Source organism: Xenopus tropicalis, chromosome 7 (genome assembly GCF_000004195.4).
Source record: "Xenopus tropicalis strain Nigerian chromosome 7, UCB_Xtro_10.0, whole genome shotgun sequence".
In the NCBI taxonomy this organism is placed as follows: Eukaryota; Metazoa; Chordata; class Amphibia; order Anura; family Pipidae; genus Xenopus; species Xenopus tropicalis.
The window spans coordinates 62,008,092-62,024,817 of NC_030683.2; the positions used below are offsets into that span (position 1 = coordinate 62,008,092).

At 46.5% G+C, this 16,726-nt stretch overlaps 1 protein-coding gene across 3 annotated transcripts in view; it reads left to right on the forward strand.

Moving 5' to 3' along the window:
- Positions 1–1,389: 1,389 nt before the first annotated feature.
- wdfy4 (WDFY family member 4) overlaps positions 1,390–16,726 on the forward strand; it is a 229,389-nt gene continuing 214,052 nt past the window's right edge. For all 3 annotated transcript variants that reach the window (XM_031905200.1, XM_031905201.1, XM_031905202.1), the window contains exon 1: positions 1,390–1,471. The gene's annotated coding sequence lies outside the window, so the exon portion shown is untranslated. The remainder of the gene's footprint in view (positions 1,472–16,726) is intronic.

The window sequence follows — 16,726 nt, forward strand, 5'->3', positions numbered from 1 at the left end:
TTCCTCTTGTCTGAAGGGGTGGTCTCTTGTTATTAGTTCTTTTCTGTGAAAAAAATATCCCCTGCTATGTCTAAAATGTACATACAATCAGTTGCTTGTGTATCAGGCCAATACTTTCTAGACTATGTACAGTATATTATAAAGCCTGCTGTTTCTAACTTGTGTTTGTTCTGGTATTTTGCAGGCCCACTTTTGATTTTCTGTTCAGGCACTATGGACCCTCTCATATTTTATATTAAAGAACCACCAGATTGTAGACTTTCTCTATTATGCAGAGATCACACTTGCTGCTTTCTGCACTAAGCGCTGCATAAAAAAATCTGTCACTCAGTGAAAGAGAGCTGCATCATCTAAATCAGTGGTTTCAAACTAATTACATGTAGAGGGACAATTATTTCTCATACATTGTGTTCAAGGGCCAGATTATATTAAAATCATGATGTTATACATTGAAGGCCACAGGCCTCCATTTGGACAGCCCTGATCTAAATGATGTGCAAGGTATAGGACAGGTAGAGGTCAGAGGGACACCTACATGCCTCCTCCAACCCACCTATCGCTGACACAGCTCTGACTAAAATAATCAGCGTTGCATTATATTTTCTCTTAAATGGAGTGCAAAGGCCTGCATTTTTTTTGCACAATGTTACTGTATACTCAGTGTACAAGGTGAATAAAAATGGGCAATTGTTGCCTTTTTTTGCACTTTGCACACTGTATGCGGCATTGTAAATAAACCCTTACATACTTTCACACGTTGTGGTCAGTGTTCAACCAAACTACACAAAGGAACAAACTCCTTGCCCTAGATGGAATTAAAGCTAGGACCCCACTAGCCTCCCCTAGCCTTATTGAAAATCCGCCTATGCCTAGCGCTCACTATTACACCCCTCTAACCTATTCTAGCTGTTCCTCTCCTACCTCCTCAGGTACTACTCACCTCCTGTTGGTAGATGGTAACTCGACCACACCCTCCTGTCAAAGACCCTGAACCTGGGTGTGGCTGCTCTTTTTATACCTTCCTGTCGAAACTGCCCTCTGGTGGCCGGTGGTCTAAATTACAATTAGCTATTTTAATTATACCCAAGTTACTTCAAACAAACCAATAATACTTTTATAACACTTAACAAATTCACCAGCACACATATTAAGCATACACATTTCTCCATATCTTTGCACCAATATTTTTCACCTCCTTACAAATAATTCAAGTAAAATATTGTTGAGTATGTCAGCATTCAGATAATATTTCAGTGTTATACATCAAATAATCCCATGTAATTGTGAGTATATCAGAGTCACGTCAACTGTGCAGTTTGTTCCTGGACATGCTCTAATGTATTTTTCTGCTCACACACGCCCATTTCCAAGATCCACTTCTGCATTTCTTTCAGGAAGTCTGCTTGCTGGCTCACAGAGTATATTTCGCAGTTTGTCATTAATCTGATGAAGTGCAACATTTGTATCTCAGGTAAATCTAACCTTTTCTTATGATACATATGAAAACATACATTTGGCTAAAGTAGCTAATGGATTGTGATAGGGTCAGATTTTGTTCATCATTATAGAGTTTATCAGTTCTTCAACAAACTGAAACTTCAGGTTAAACAACACTGAAAACAGTAACAGTTCTAAGTTACTGCAATTCCTACTCTTAACTATATGTAGAGAGTTTTTAGTATACTGAATGTACCTGATAAAATCAATAATTTGCTTAATGTGAACTGAAAAAAACAACAACACAGGAGTATTGTTAGGCTTTTAAAGAGAAATAGTTTAAATTGTATATAACAATTTTATCTCAAGTCCTTGCTTACAGCGTAACCGGGCAGAACAATCACTTCTCTTTGTTTTTTTTCTCCACTTTTACAGATAAAGTAATTTGAGCCACTGGCAAACAAGAGGAATAAGATTTTTGTATTGTGTAAAATGTAACTAGGGGAAGTGTACATATAGTTTGAGTTTGCATTTTAGCCAAGTACAATTTTTCTAAATATCATTTTAAAATCAGTATTAAATCATTATAAAACAATAATATTCTAGAGCTATGCTTAGTAGCACAAGTTTGAAGGCAGACTATGTACTGTATATTTAAAATGTGAAAATGTGAAGTACAGATACAGATAATTTTTTTAAAAATGTGGAATTTAATAGGTTTTCCACCTAAATACAGTTTTGTTGCAAAATGAAAGAAAATCTAGTTGTCAAAAAATATATAGTAGTGATTTTAGGAAGTAGTATTGTGGTCCCCAGGAGTTAAACTGTTGCATGCTTCCAGACACTCAAAACAGAGGCAGAGGCAGTTCAGTGCAGTATAATTGGTCTGTAGCCAGTTTATTTCAGTCTTTTCTAAACAAGAAAAACAAAATACAAAAATATAAAATACTAAGAATGTATAGCTTTCACTAAAATAAAGGTAATTTTCCTGCTTAACATGGGGTGAAGGCCTATTGCCCAAACCCCTATAAAAAATGTTTTTACATTTATTGTAAGACTGCAAGATTCACACACCCAAGATCTTTGAAAAAAAAAAAAACAGTTCCCTTTACTAAGACCATGATTTTCTAACTTCTGTATAAAGGTCTAGTGACGTCACTTCCGGTGACAGCATGGGGAAAAATGCACGGACCCCTTATCCCCCCAGCTCCGCCGCCAGATTTCCACTGGCAGGTCTAGTTTATTGATTATATAGGCATCTGAGGGCTGTATATATATATATATATATATATATATATATATATATATATATCTCAAACTCAACAGTAGAAAGCACTCACAGCTACAGCATCAATCAGGTCAGTGATTTATTTCAGCATACCATCTACGCGTTTCGATCACCACAGGATCGTCATCAGGATGATAGACAGGAAGTGAAGTGTCAGGTTAAAAACCCGCAGTATCCAATCAGTGTTTATACAACATTAACCCATTAAATAACATGTGCAAAGTGTAATCAAATACCAGGCACTTAAAAAATCCCCATATGATCAAAAATAAAATTATCATCAAACATCTAGACATATTAATACATAAACTAGGACATATCCCATATATATCAATGTGGTAAGCCACATGGCAAAGCTCATAGTGAAATATAATTTTAAAACACACATAAGTCAATCTATCAAGACACATGACAAAGTCACATGTCATGACTAAAAATTGAATTTATAAATATCACCATTAACTTCAATACTCATCTAAACTCATAATAGTGCATAAAATAGGACATATCCCATATATATCAATGCGATAAGCCACATGGCACAACTCATAGTGAAATATAATTTTAAAACACATATGAGTCAATCTATCAAGACACATGACAAAGTCACATGTCATGTCTAGAAATTAAGATGATAAATACCACCATTAACTTTATATATATATATATATTATATATATATTATATATATTATATATTATATATATATTATATATATGGCCCTGGTCCTGTGTGCAGACACACAAAACAGATTTTGGTGCGAAAATGCATTTTCATGAGTTTTTGTGCCGAAATCTGCTCCATGCAGTGGCGTAGCGTGGGCTTTCGTCGCCTGGGGCCGACCGGAAATTTGCCGCCCCTCTATTTAGTTATTCTTAAAAAAAAATAGACAAAATAAAAAAAGCAGCATTAAATTTTTTTTTTTTTTGATTGAATTTGAAATGCGGTGCGCATGTCATAATTGTCAAAAGTGGATTCAGCTGTGCGTCCGTGGCTGCCCATGGTGGCAGGGCCGCCATCAGAAATCACGGGGCCCCTCCCATCAGTACAGGACACACAGACATAAAAAGTATTAGGGTCACCCTACCACAGTGCCCCCTAACACTATGCTGGCCAGGCCCCCCTAATGCTATTCTGGCCACGGTCCCCCCATACAACTGCCCCATAGACAGTACCCCCATACACAGTGCCCCCAATTGCCCCATACACAGTGCCCCCCCACACACATTGCCTCCAATTGCCCATAGAAAGTGCCCCAATTTCCCCATAGACAGTGCCTCCAATTGCCCCATACACAGTGTCCCCATAGACAGCCCCCTCCACACAGTGCCCCCAATTGCCCTTAGACAGTGCCCACAATAGGAAGTGCCCCCATACACAGTGCCCCAATTTCCCCATACACAGTTCCCCCATAGACAGTACCCCCCAAAGACCTTGCCCCCCCACAGAAAGTGCCCCCATACACAGTGCCCCAATTGCCCCATACAGTTCCCCAATAGAAAGTGCCCCCATACACAGTGCCCCCATAAACAGTGCCCCCAATTGCCCCATACAAAGTGCCCCCAATAGGAAGTGCCCCCATACACAGTGCCCCAATTGCCCCATACACAGTGTCCCCATAGACAATACCCCCCAAAGACCTTGCCCCCCAATAGAAAGTGCCCTCATACACAGAGCCCCAATTGCCCCATACACAGTGCCCCCAATAGGAAGTGCCCCCATACACAATACCCCACAAAGACCTGGCCCCCCCCCCATGGAAAGTGCCCCAATTTCCCCATAGACAGTAGCCCCCACACAGTGCCCCCAATTTCCCCCATAGTACATACCCCCAACAGACCATCGGCGGCGGCTCCTTCTCTCTTACAGGCAACAGGCGCTTCTATAAGGTTGCGCCTCGTCGCTGACGTGTGACGTCATACGCACGGGCGCAACCTTATAAAAGCGCCTGTTGCCTGTAAGAGAGAAGGAGCCGCCGCCACCCCTTCTGATACGCCGCCCGGGGCCATGGCCCCCTCGGCACCCCCCTCGCTACGCCACTGGCTCCATGTGTCTGCACACACTTGTTCAGTGTCTGGTAGTGTAGACACTGAATTGGGCTGAGGTATATCATACCTCCCAACATTTGAAAAATGTCAAATGTCAAGAGGGACCATGCCCATTTTTTGGGACCCCCCTAAATACCACTCCCATTTTACAAAATTTGGCAGGTTATTTAAAGTTTGAACACATTTCTGGGGGTTTTGGGGTCGTTTTATGTTTTATTACAGTTTTGCTAAAAAATTGAATAAAAACATTGCCCTTTAAGCTGCAAGTCTCAATTCCCCAAGAGACCTGTTTAGCTTATTAGTTACAATTGTATCTAAGTGCAGATGTAGCTTGCTAACTTTCTAAGATCTCTGCCAAAAGCTTCTTTTTTTTTTAATTAAGTCTGAGACTTTTCAGCAGGGTCGGACTGGGGGGTGCAGGACCCACTGGGTCTTCTGTCTCGGGGGTCCCTGTACCCCCCAATGGCAGCTTTCAACTCCCCCCCACAGCCCTCCCCACCCATCTGATTTTCGAGTGCACCTAACTTGAGTTGATGGTCAGTGCGTCGGGGGAGTCGGGAGGGAGACCTGTGGCTTGGTATAGTGCCCTGCGGAGATCGGGTCTGGGCCCAGTCCGACCCTGCTTTTCAGAAATAATATGGGACTGTGGGCTTAGCTGTCAAAATCAGGACTGTCCCGCAAAAATCGGGACAGTTGAGAGGTATGCATTATATCTGTTTCTCAGCCTGTGTTTATGTCAAGGCTTAGAAACATGTGACCATATCCTTAGGGTTATGCCACGCAGGAGATGCCACCCCTACATTTAAAGGAGAACTAAACCCTAAAAATGAATATGGCTAGACACGACATATTTTATATAATGAATTTATTAAACCAGCCTAAAGGTTCACTATCTCTATAGTAGTAATAATCCAGGCCCTTAAAATTGTCACAGGGGGTAACCACACTGGACATACTGGACACTTCTGTTAGAAGTGTCTGCGACACTCACATGCTCAGTGCGCTCTGAGCAGCTGTTGAGAAGCTGAGCTTAGGGGTTGCCAGAATTTATCAAGCAAAGAAAATGATGTTTGTCTGTCATGTAAGCTGATCCGAACGGGCTGATGATTAAAGTCTGATGCTAATAGCACTGGTTTAAGCATACCCCACCAACTGTCCCGGTTTTGATAGAGCATCCCACTGTCCCGGATAGTTCCATGAATGTCCAGCATTTCCGTAATAGATTATGGAAATGCAGAACATTCATTGACATATCCAGGACAGCGCGATGCTCCAGCGGCTCCTCTGCATATGCGGCTCCTTGTGCGGCGGTGACAGGCCCTTTTATAAGGTTGCGCCCCGTGCATATTGACGACGTCACGCGTACCTTATAAAAGGGCCTGTCATCGCCATGAAAGGAGCCGCTGAAGAAGGGAGCACTGTCTCAATTGGGGGCACTGTGTATGGGGGGGACTGTCTCAATTGGGGGCACTGTGTATGGGGGGACTGTCTCAATTGGGGGCACTGTGTATGGGGGGGCACTGTGTATGGGGGGTACTGTCTCAATTGGGGGCACTGTGTATGGGGGGGCACTGTGTATGGGGGGTACTGTCTCAATTGGGGGCAATGTGTATGGGGGGGCACTGTGTATGGGGGGACTGTCTCAATTGGGGGCACTGTGTATGGGGGGGCACTGTGTATGGGGGGGACTGTCTCAATTGGGGGCACTGTGTATGGGGGGCACTGTGTATGGGGGGTACTGTCTCAATTGGGGGCACTGTGTATGTGAGCACTGTCTAAATTGGGGGCACTGTGTATGGGGGGGGCACTGTCTCAATTGGGGGCACTGTCTCAATTGGGGGCACTGTCTCAATTGGGGGCACTGCATGGGGGACTGTCTCAATTGGGGGCACTGTGTATGGGGGGGACTGTCTCAAATGGGGGCACTGTGTATGGGAGGGGGACTATCTCAATTGGGGGCAATGTGTATAGGGGGACTATCTCAATTGGGGGCAATGTGTATGGGGGGCACTGTCTCAATTGGGGGCACTGTCTCAATTGGGGGCACTGTGTATGTGGGCACTGTCTCAATTGGGGGCACTGTGTATGGGGGGCACTGTGTATGGGGGGGCACTGTCTCAATTGGGGGCACTGTCTATGGGGGGGCACTGTCTCAATTGGGGGCACTGTGCATGGGGGACTGTCTCAATTGGGGGCACTGTGTATGGGGGGGCACTGTCTCAATTGGGGGCACTGTGTATGGGGGGACTGTCTCAAATGGGGGCACTGTGTATGGGAGGGGGACTATCTCAATTGGGGGCAATGTGTATGGGGGGACTATCTCAATTGGGGGCACTGTGTATGGGAGGGGGACTATCTCAATTGGGGGCAATGTGTATGGGGGGACTGTCTCAATTGGGGGCACTGTATATGGGAGGGGGACTATATCAATTGGGGGCAATGTGTATGGGGGGCACTGTCAATTGGGGGCACTGTGTATGGGGGGGACTGTCTCAATTGGGGGCACTGTGTATGGGGGGGCACTGTGTATGGGGGGAACTGTCTCAATTGGGGCACTGTGTATGGGGGCACTGCCTAAATTGGGGGCACTGTGTATGGGGGGCACTGTGTATGGGGGGGGCCCTGTCTCAATTGGGGCACTGTGTATGGGGGGGCACTGTCTCAATTGGGGGCACTGTGCATGGGGGGACTGTCTCAATCGGGGGCACTATATATGGGAGGGGGACTATCTCAATTGGGGGCAATGTGTATGGGGGGCAATGTGTATGGGGGGCACTGTCTCAATTGGGGGCACTGTGTATGGGGGGACTGTCTCAATTGGGGGCACTGTGTATGGGGGGGCTGTCTCAATTGGGGGAACTATGTATGGGGGGACTGTCTCAATTGGGGGCACTGTGTATGGGAGGGGGACTGTCTCAATTGGGGGCACTGTGTATGGGAGGGGGACTGTCTCAATTGGGGGCACTGTGTATGGGGGGGACTGTCTCAATTGGGGGCACTGTGTATGGGGGGGACTGTCTCAATTGGGGGCACTGTGTATGGGGGGGACTGTCTCAATTGGGGGCACTGTGTATGGGGGGGACTGTCTCAATTGGGGGCACTGTGTATGGGGGGGACTGTCTCAATTGGGGGCACTGTGTATGGGGGGCTGTCTCAATTGGGGGAACTATGTATGGGGGGACTGTCTCAATTGGGGGCACTGTGTATGGGAGGGGGACTATCTCAATTGGGGGCACTGTGTATGGGGGGATGTCTCAATTGGGGGAACTGTGTATGGGGGGGACTGTCTCAATTGGGGGCACTGTGTATGGGAGGGGGACTATCTCAATTGGGGGCAATGTGTATGGGGGGGACTGTCTCAATTGGGGGCACTGTGTATGGGGGGGACTGTCTCAATTGGGGGCACTGTGTATGGGGGGGACTGTCTCAATTGGGGGCACTGTGTATGGGGGGGACTGTCTCAATTGGGGGCACTGTGTATGGGGGGACTGTCTCAATTGGGGGCACTGTGTATGGGGGGACTGTCTCAATTGGGGGCACTGTGTATGGGGGGCTGTCTCAATTGGGGGAACTATGTATGGGGGGGACTGTCTCAATTGGGGGCACTGTGTATGGGAGGGGGACTATCTCAATTGGGGGCACTGTGTATGGGGGGATGTCTCAATTGGGGGAACTGTGTATGGGGGGGGACTGTCTCAATTGGGGGCACTGTGTATGGGGGGGACTGTCTCAATTGGGGGCACTGTGTATGGGGGGGACTGTCTCAATTGGGGGGCACTGTGTATGGGGGCACTGTCTCAATTGGGGGCACTGTCTCAATTGGGGGCACTGTGTATGGGGGAGCACTGTCTCAATTGGGGGCACTGTGCATGGGGGGACTGTCTCAATTGGGGGCACTGTGTATGGGGGGCACTGTCTCAATTGGGGGCACTGTGTATGGGGGGGCACTGTCTCAATTGGGGGCACTGTGTATGGGGGGCACTGTCTCAATTGGGGGCACTGTGTATGGGAGGGGGACTATCTCAATTGGGGGCAATGTGTATGGGGGGGACTGTCTCAATTGGGGGCACTGTGTATGGGGGACTATCTCAATTGGGGGCACTGTGTATGGGGGGACTGTCTCAATTGGGGGCACTGTGTATGGGGGGGACTGTCTCAATTGGGGGCACTGTGTATGGGGGGGACTATCTCAATTGGGGGCACTGTGTATGGGGGACTGTCTCAATTGGGGGCACTGTGTATGGGAGGGGGACTATCTCAATTGGGGCAATGTGTATGGGGGGGACTGTCTCAATTGGGGGCACTGTGTATGGGGGGACTGTCTCAATTGGGGGCACTGTGTATGGGGGGGCTGTCTCAATTGGGGGAACTATGTATGGGGGGACTGTCTCAATTGGGGGCACTGTGTATGGGAGGGGGACTATCTCAATTGGGGGCACTGCGTATGGGGGGATGTCTCAATTGGGGGGAACTATGTATGGGGGGGGACTGTCTCAATTGGGGGCACTGTGTATGGGAGGGGGACTATCTCAATTGGGGGCAATGTGTATGGGGGGGACTGTCTCAATTGGGGGCACTGTGTATGGGGGGGACTGTCTCAATTGGGGGCACTGTGTAGGGGGGGACTGTCTCAATTGGGGGCACTGTGTATGGGGGGGCACTGTCTCAATTGGGGGCACTGTCTCAATTGGGGGCAATGTGCATGGGGGGGACTGTCTCAATTGGGGGCACTGTGTATGGGGGGGGCACTGTCTCAATTGGGGGCACTGTGTATGGGGGGGCACTGTCTCAATTGGGGGCACTGTGTATGGGAGGGGGACTATCTCAATTGGGGGGCAATGTGTATGGGGGGACTATCTCAATTGGGGGCACTGTGTATGGGGGGGGACTGTCTCAATTGGGGGCACTGTGTATGGGGGGACTGTCTCAATTGGGGGCACTGTGTATGGGGGGACTGTCTCAATTGGGGGCACTGTGTATGGGGGGGACTGTCTCAATTGGGGGCACTGTCTCAATTGGGGGCACTGTGTATGGGGGGCGCTGTCTCAATTGGGGGCACTGTGTATGGGGGGGACTGTCTCAATTGGGGGCACTGTGTATGGGGGGACTGTCTCAATTGGGGGCACTGTGTATGGGGGGACTGTCTCAATTGGGGGCACTGTGTTATGGGAGGGGGACTATCTCAATTGGGGGCACTGTGTATGGGAGGGGGACTATCTCAATTGGGGGCACTGTGTATGGGAGGGGGACTATCTCAATTGGGGGCAATGTGTATGGGGGGACTGTCTCAATTGGGGGCAATGTGTATGGGGGGACTGTCTCAATTGGGGGCACTGTGTATGGGGGGGCACTGTCTCAATTGGGGGCACTGTGTATGGGGGGCACTGTCTCAATTGGGGGCACTGTGTATGGGGGGGACTGTCTCAATTGGGGGCACTGTGTATGGGGGGAACTGTCTCAATTGGGGCACTGTGTATGGGGATGTCTCAATTGGGGGCACTGTGTATGGGGGGGCTGTCTCAATTGGGGGAACTATGTATGGGGGGGACTGTCTCAATTGGGGGCACTGTATATGGGGGGGGACTGTCTCAATTGGGGGCACTGTGTATGGGGGGGACTGTCTCAATTGGGGGCACTGTGTATGGGGGGACTGTCTCAATTGGGGGCACTGTGTATGGGGGGACTGTCTCAATTGGGGGCACTGTGTATGGGGGGCTGTCTCAATTGGGGGAACTGTATATAGGGGGGCACTGTGTATGGGAGGGGGACTATCTCAATTGGGGGCAATGTGTTTGGGGGTACTTTCTATGGGGGTACTGTGTATGAGGTGTACTGTCTATGGGGTAATTGGGGGCACTTTCTGTGGGGGGTACTGTATATGGGGGAAGTTGGGGGCACTGTGTATGGGGGGTACTGGTATGGAGGCACTTTCTATGGAGGGTTACTGTCTATGGGGGCACTTTCTATGGAGGGTTACTGTCTATGGGGGTTACTGTCTATAGGGCACTTTCTATGGGGGCATTGTGCATGGGGGTACTGTCTTTTAGGCTATTGGGGGTACTGTGTATGGGGGCTCAAAACTGGTACATAGTTATAACTCACTTATAACTGACTGCCTTCTCTCTATATTTGAATTTTATATGTAGGAGTTGGTATATTGTTTTCCTTAGGTAGTACAGTATGAGGTTATAGCACATTTTGTGTCTGATCCCGCCATTTCAACTATATAAAAGGAGTATTTTTTTGAAAAAAAATTGATGGGGTGTGGTAATTGGGGCGTGGCCACAAAAGTGGGAGTGGTCAAAAAATTGCAGCGCTGCGCGCACCAAATCTTTTTGTCCCTCTTCTCATTTTTCAAATGTTGGGAGGTATGGTTTAAGAGTTGCCATGCAGTAATTATCTGTGTTAATTACTAATCAGTCTTATATTGTGACATTTATATCCTATATATGCAGTATATTGTGATTTAGTCCCTAAACTCAGTAACTGACTGCAGCACATAGCATGTGCAGTGAATCAGCAATAAAGAAGATAGGAAGCTACTAGGAGCATCTTTAGGGGCACACATCTTCATTGCTAAAGGGCTGTGGTTGCCTTGGGCTGGTACAGAAGCACAAAACATAATTTACAACATTTCTAGCCTACATCTTTAGTTAAGCTTTAGTTCACCTTTAAATCAGAGCTCTTCTGTATCTGCCCCGTATGTGTTAACAGAGTACCTGGAGGTGCAGTAACAGTCAGGACTCTTTTTAGTAATCCACTGACTGGAGTGATGCTTCAAGCATGGCTGATACTTTATTCACCTTACAGCAAGAAGAAGAAAAAATAAATAGCATCACATCTTGGAGACTTGTCCCAGAATGCACAGGTTTCAAGAAAACTTTATAAACAAAAACAACATGTATGCTTCTGTTGCTAGCTGACAGTATACACACACTAGCCTAACAGTGTGTCTGCACCCAGGCTGACTGTAGCTTTGGGTGCAGACACAGAAAATATTGCTGTGTTGGACACTCCACCTTTTTCCCAAGAATACCTTTAACAGCAAAATATTGATCACCACATATTTCACCCAGCCCCTAAAGGCAGGGCTGGGTGTCGTGTCTGGGTTCCCCGGCTCCTCTCACGATGCTTACATCCTAAGGCAGTCCGCACTGCCCCACGGGTGGCTGTTAGGTAAGTATTTGTGTCACGTCTAGTAGTGCTGGGCGGTATGACCAAAAATTTATATCACGGTATTTTTCAAAATTATATCGGTGTCACGGTATTTGACGGTATTTTTTTTCCAATTAACATTGGTGGCCAGGGCCCCTAAATAGTTTGCAGGCGGTCGCCCCCCACCCCATACAGCCCCCCATACAGCAAGCTGGCCAGCTCCAGGCCAGTGATGCAGCCCATGCCGCTTCTGTTGCCGCTTCGGGACGTCACGTACGCACGGGGCGCAACCCGATCTACACCGGTATGTATTTAAAAAATTTATATCAGTTTTTTTTTTTAAAAAAACGGTATTCGGTATATGGCGGTATACCGTCCCACCACTAATGTGGAACTTTCTGGATAATGGGTTTCCTGATAACAGATCCCATACATGGATTACTGCAAACCAAAGGAAATCTATAGCACTATCAATTATCAGATATTCTATGTGTTTGGAAACAGACCTCTACTTTGGTACTGTTTCCAAACACAGTTTTCCTTTTTTGCTTATATACAGGCCTGGCTTTGGGGTAATCTAATTGAATACTGACCATAAGTTGTATAAAGGTTTATCAGAACACTCACACAAAGTTTTAGAAGTCTCAGAACACCAGGGACCCATGATTTTAACACGCAGAATCTACATTTTCTTCCTTGACCAAAAAGTCCTTAACAAAACACCCAGCTATACATAAGAAATGTTGGGAGATATGAAACTGTGCTTCCTATACTCCCTCCCTGTCAGGCAGACAAACAGCTGATTTCAGTATAATTCATAATTTTTTGCCTCAATGAACAAGACCCCCATAAGTGGCAATTTCCTCTGTCAACACTCAGCATCTAAAGGCAACCATATAGGGACAGATTCAAGCTGCCCATTCAGTCTTTTCAGGCCAAGTCAGCCCCCCATACATAGTTACATAGGGTTGAAAAAAGACCAGTGTCCATCAAGTTCAACCCATCCAAGTAAACCCAGCACACCTAACCCACACCTACCAATCTATACACTCACATACATAAACTATAAATACAACCACTAGTACTAACTGTAGATATTAGTATCACAATAGCCTTGGATATTCTGATTGTTCAAGAACTCATCTAGGCCCCTCTTAAAGGCATTAACAGAATCTGCCATTACCACATCTCTAGGAAGGGCATTCCACAACCTCACTGCCCTCACCGTGAAAAACCACCTACGCTGCTTTAAATGGAAGCTCCGTTCCTCTAATCTAAAGGGGTGACCTCTGGTGCGTTGATCGTTTTTATGGGAAAAAAGAACATCCCCCATCTGCCTATAATCCCCTCTAATGTACTTGTACAGAGTAATCCTGTCCCCTCGCAAGCGCCTCTTTTCCAGAGAAAACAACCTCAACCTCGACAGTCTCACCTCATAGTTTAAATCTTCCATCCCCTTAACCAGTTTAGTTGCACATCTCTGCACTCTCTTCAGCTCATTAAAATCCCTCTTAAGGACTGGAGCCCAAAACTGCATACTCAAGGTGAGGCCTTACCAGGGACCTATAAAGGGGCAAAATTATGTTCTCATCCCTTGAGTCAATGCCCTTTTTTATACAAGACAGCACTTTATTTGCTTTAGTAGCCACAGAATGACACTGCCTGGAATTAGACAACTTGTTATCAACAAAAACCCCTAGATCCGTCTCCATTAAGGATACCCCCAACACACTACCATTCAGTAGATAGTTCGCGTTTATATTATTCCTACAAAAATGCATAACTTTGCACTTATCAACATTGAACCTCATTTTCCAGTTTGCTGCCCAGTTTTCTAATTTTGTCAAATCGCTCTGCAAAGCGGCAGCATCCTGCATGGAACTTATAGTTTTGCACAATTTTGTGTCATCAGCAAAAATAGAAACAGTACTCTCTATGCCCTCCTCCAGGTCATTAATAAACAAGTTAAAAAGCAAAGGACCAAGGACTGACCCCTGCGGTACTCCACTAACCACACTGGTCCAATTAGAAAATGTTCCATTTACCACCACTCTTTGTACTCTATCCTTCAGCCAGTTCTCTATCCAATTACGAATATTATGTTCTAGGCCAATATTCCTTAATTTGATCATTAACCTTCTGTGAGGTACTGTATCAAACGCTTTAGCAAAGTCCAAGTAGATGACATCAACTGCCATTCCAGCATCGAGGTTCCTACTCACCTCCTCATAAAAGGCAACTAAATTAGTCTGGCAAGATCTGTTACGCATAAAACCATGCTGGCACAAACTAATAGTATTGTGAACTGCAATGTATTTAAGTACCCTATCCCTTATTACCCCTTCCAAAATTTTTCCTACTACTGATGTCAGACTAACAGGCCTATAGTTTTCATGCTGAGAACGGGATCCCTTTTTAAATAACGGCACCACATTAGCAATCCGCCAGTCTCTCGGCACCATGCCAGACCTCAATGAATCCTGAAAAATTAAGTGAAGAGGTTTGGCAATCACAGCGCTCAGCTCATTTAATACCCTGGGATGAATCCCATCCGGCCCTGGACCTTTGTTTACCTTTACATGTTCAAGTCTCTTTTGAATTTCCTCCCGAGTGACCCATGCATCAGTAGCTAAATTACTAGAACTGGGCATATTAAAAGGGAAGCCTTCATTATCTGGCTCCTAGTAGGTTCTTGAACCGCCTGAAATAAAAAGTTGTCATTTAGCATATTTATAAACCTACTAGCTTTTTCTGACTTAGCCACCCCATTACTCCAGTCAATGTCCGGATAATTAAAGACCCCCATAATAACAACTTGACCCAGTTTTGAAGCCTCCTCCATTTGCAACAATAGCTGGGCCTCATCCCCCTCATCTATACGGGGTGGTTTATAGCATACACCAATGACCATTTTCTTTGTGACCTTCAGCCCTACTGAAATTTCTACCCAAAGAGATTCAACGTTTTCATTGGTAATGTCTTTATTACATGGCTTTAAATCTGACTTTACGTAAAGACAAACCCCTCCACCCTTTTTAATCTCTCTGTCCCTCCTAAAAAGTGTATAACCATTTAAATTCACAGCCCAGTCGCATTTATCATCCCACCAGGTCTCAGTGATACCTATTAAATCATAATTTTCAATACATGCAATAGCTTGCAGCTCCCCTAATTTACCCGACAAGCTACGCGCATTAGCCAGCATGCAGCGGAGATTACTACTTCTCCCTCTGATGTTTACATTAGCTAATGGAGAATTAGAGCTAAGGCAAATATGAGACTGTTTTCCTTGCAACGGAAGCTCCTTATCTGATAAACTATATGCCCCCCTCACTCCTCCCCCACAACCCTTTGCCCCTGCCCCGTCTACACTAATTTTCCCATAGAACTCTAGCTCACCCCCCTTGTCTAGTTTAAACACTCCTCCAACCTCTTAACCATTCTCTCCCCTAGCACAGCAGACCCCCTTCCATTGAGGTGCAATCCATCACGGCTGTATAGATTGTACTCCAAGGAAAAGTCAGCCCAGTGCTCTAGGAACCCAAACCCTTCCTTCCTACACCAAGACTTTAGCCACGCATTTAGCTCCCGCTGTCTCCCTAAACTTGCACGTGGCACCGGCAAAATTTCCGAAAAAATTACATTGGAGAACCTTTGCTTAATCTTAGAGCCTAGATCCCTGAACTCACTCTTTAAGGTCCCCCACCTACCGTTCATTTTGTCATTAGTACCGATATGTACCAAGACAGCCGGGTCATGCCCAGCCCCTCCCAATAATGTGTCAACCCGTACCGCAAGCTGGCCAGCTCCAGGCCAGCGATGAGGCCCGTGCCGCTTCTGTTGCCGCTTCGGGTTGCGCCCCGTGCGTACGTGACTTCAGTACACACGTGCGCCCCATGCGTGCTGACGTCAAGTACACATGGGGCGCCCGTGCGCACTGACGTCACGTACGCACGGGGCGCAACCCGATCTACACCGGTATGGGGGTATTTAAAAAATGAATATCAGTTTTTTTTTTTTAAAAACGGTATTCGGTATATGGCGGTATACCGCCCAGCACTAACGTCTAGCACAACTTGCCCACATTTGCTTTCTGTGTCCCACTGTAAAACCAGTCCCTGCCTGCCATAAGCTTGTTTTGCAATTTGTAAAATGCCCTCTTTTGCCACTGGGAGAGTCAAAGCAGCTACTTGTAGTGTCACCTATCAGTCTCACACTGTCACATCTGTTGCAAAAGGACCCTGTTTTGACAGAGGGAGAGTGTAAACAGCTTATTTGTTTGCAGCATCTTATTACATGTTTTTTTATTTCAGGAGATGCTGGCTACCCGAGCTCTAGGTGGCTCATCACACCTATTCACAGACCGCGTTCATGGGCCGAGCGTGCTTTCAATGATGCACATGTGAGAGCGCGGTCTGTAATTGAGCGGACATTTGGGGTCCTTAAAAGCCGGTTTCGCTGCCTGGATAAATCAGGAGGCAACCTAACTAAAGTTTCCAACATTGTGGCTGCGTGTGCTGTACTGCACAATCTTGCCAACTGGCATGGCTTACCAGGCGATGTGGCCAAGGACCTGGAGGACCCCACAAGATCCTGTCCGAGGTGCGGATGCCAGAGGGAATGAAGTATGGGGACAAATCGTTAACAACTACTTTTCCTGCCTACAATCTTTAATCCAAAAAAAAAAAGGTTTATTTACAGGGAACCCACTTCCAAATGAAATGTTTTGAGCAGGTGATTCCCCCACCCGCAACACAAATTGAAAAAAATGCAAGAAATATTTACAAACAACATAGGC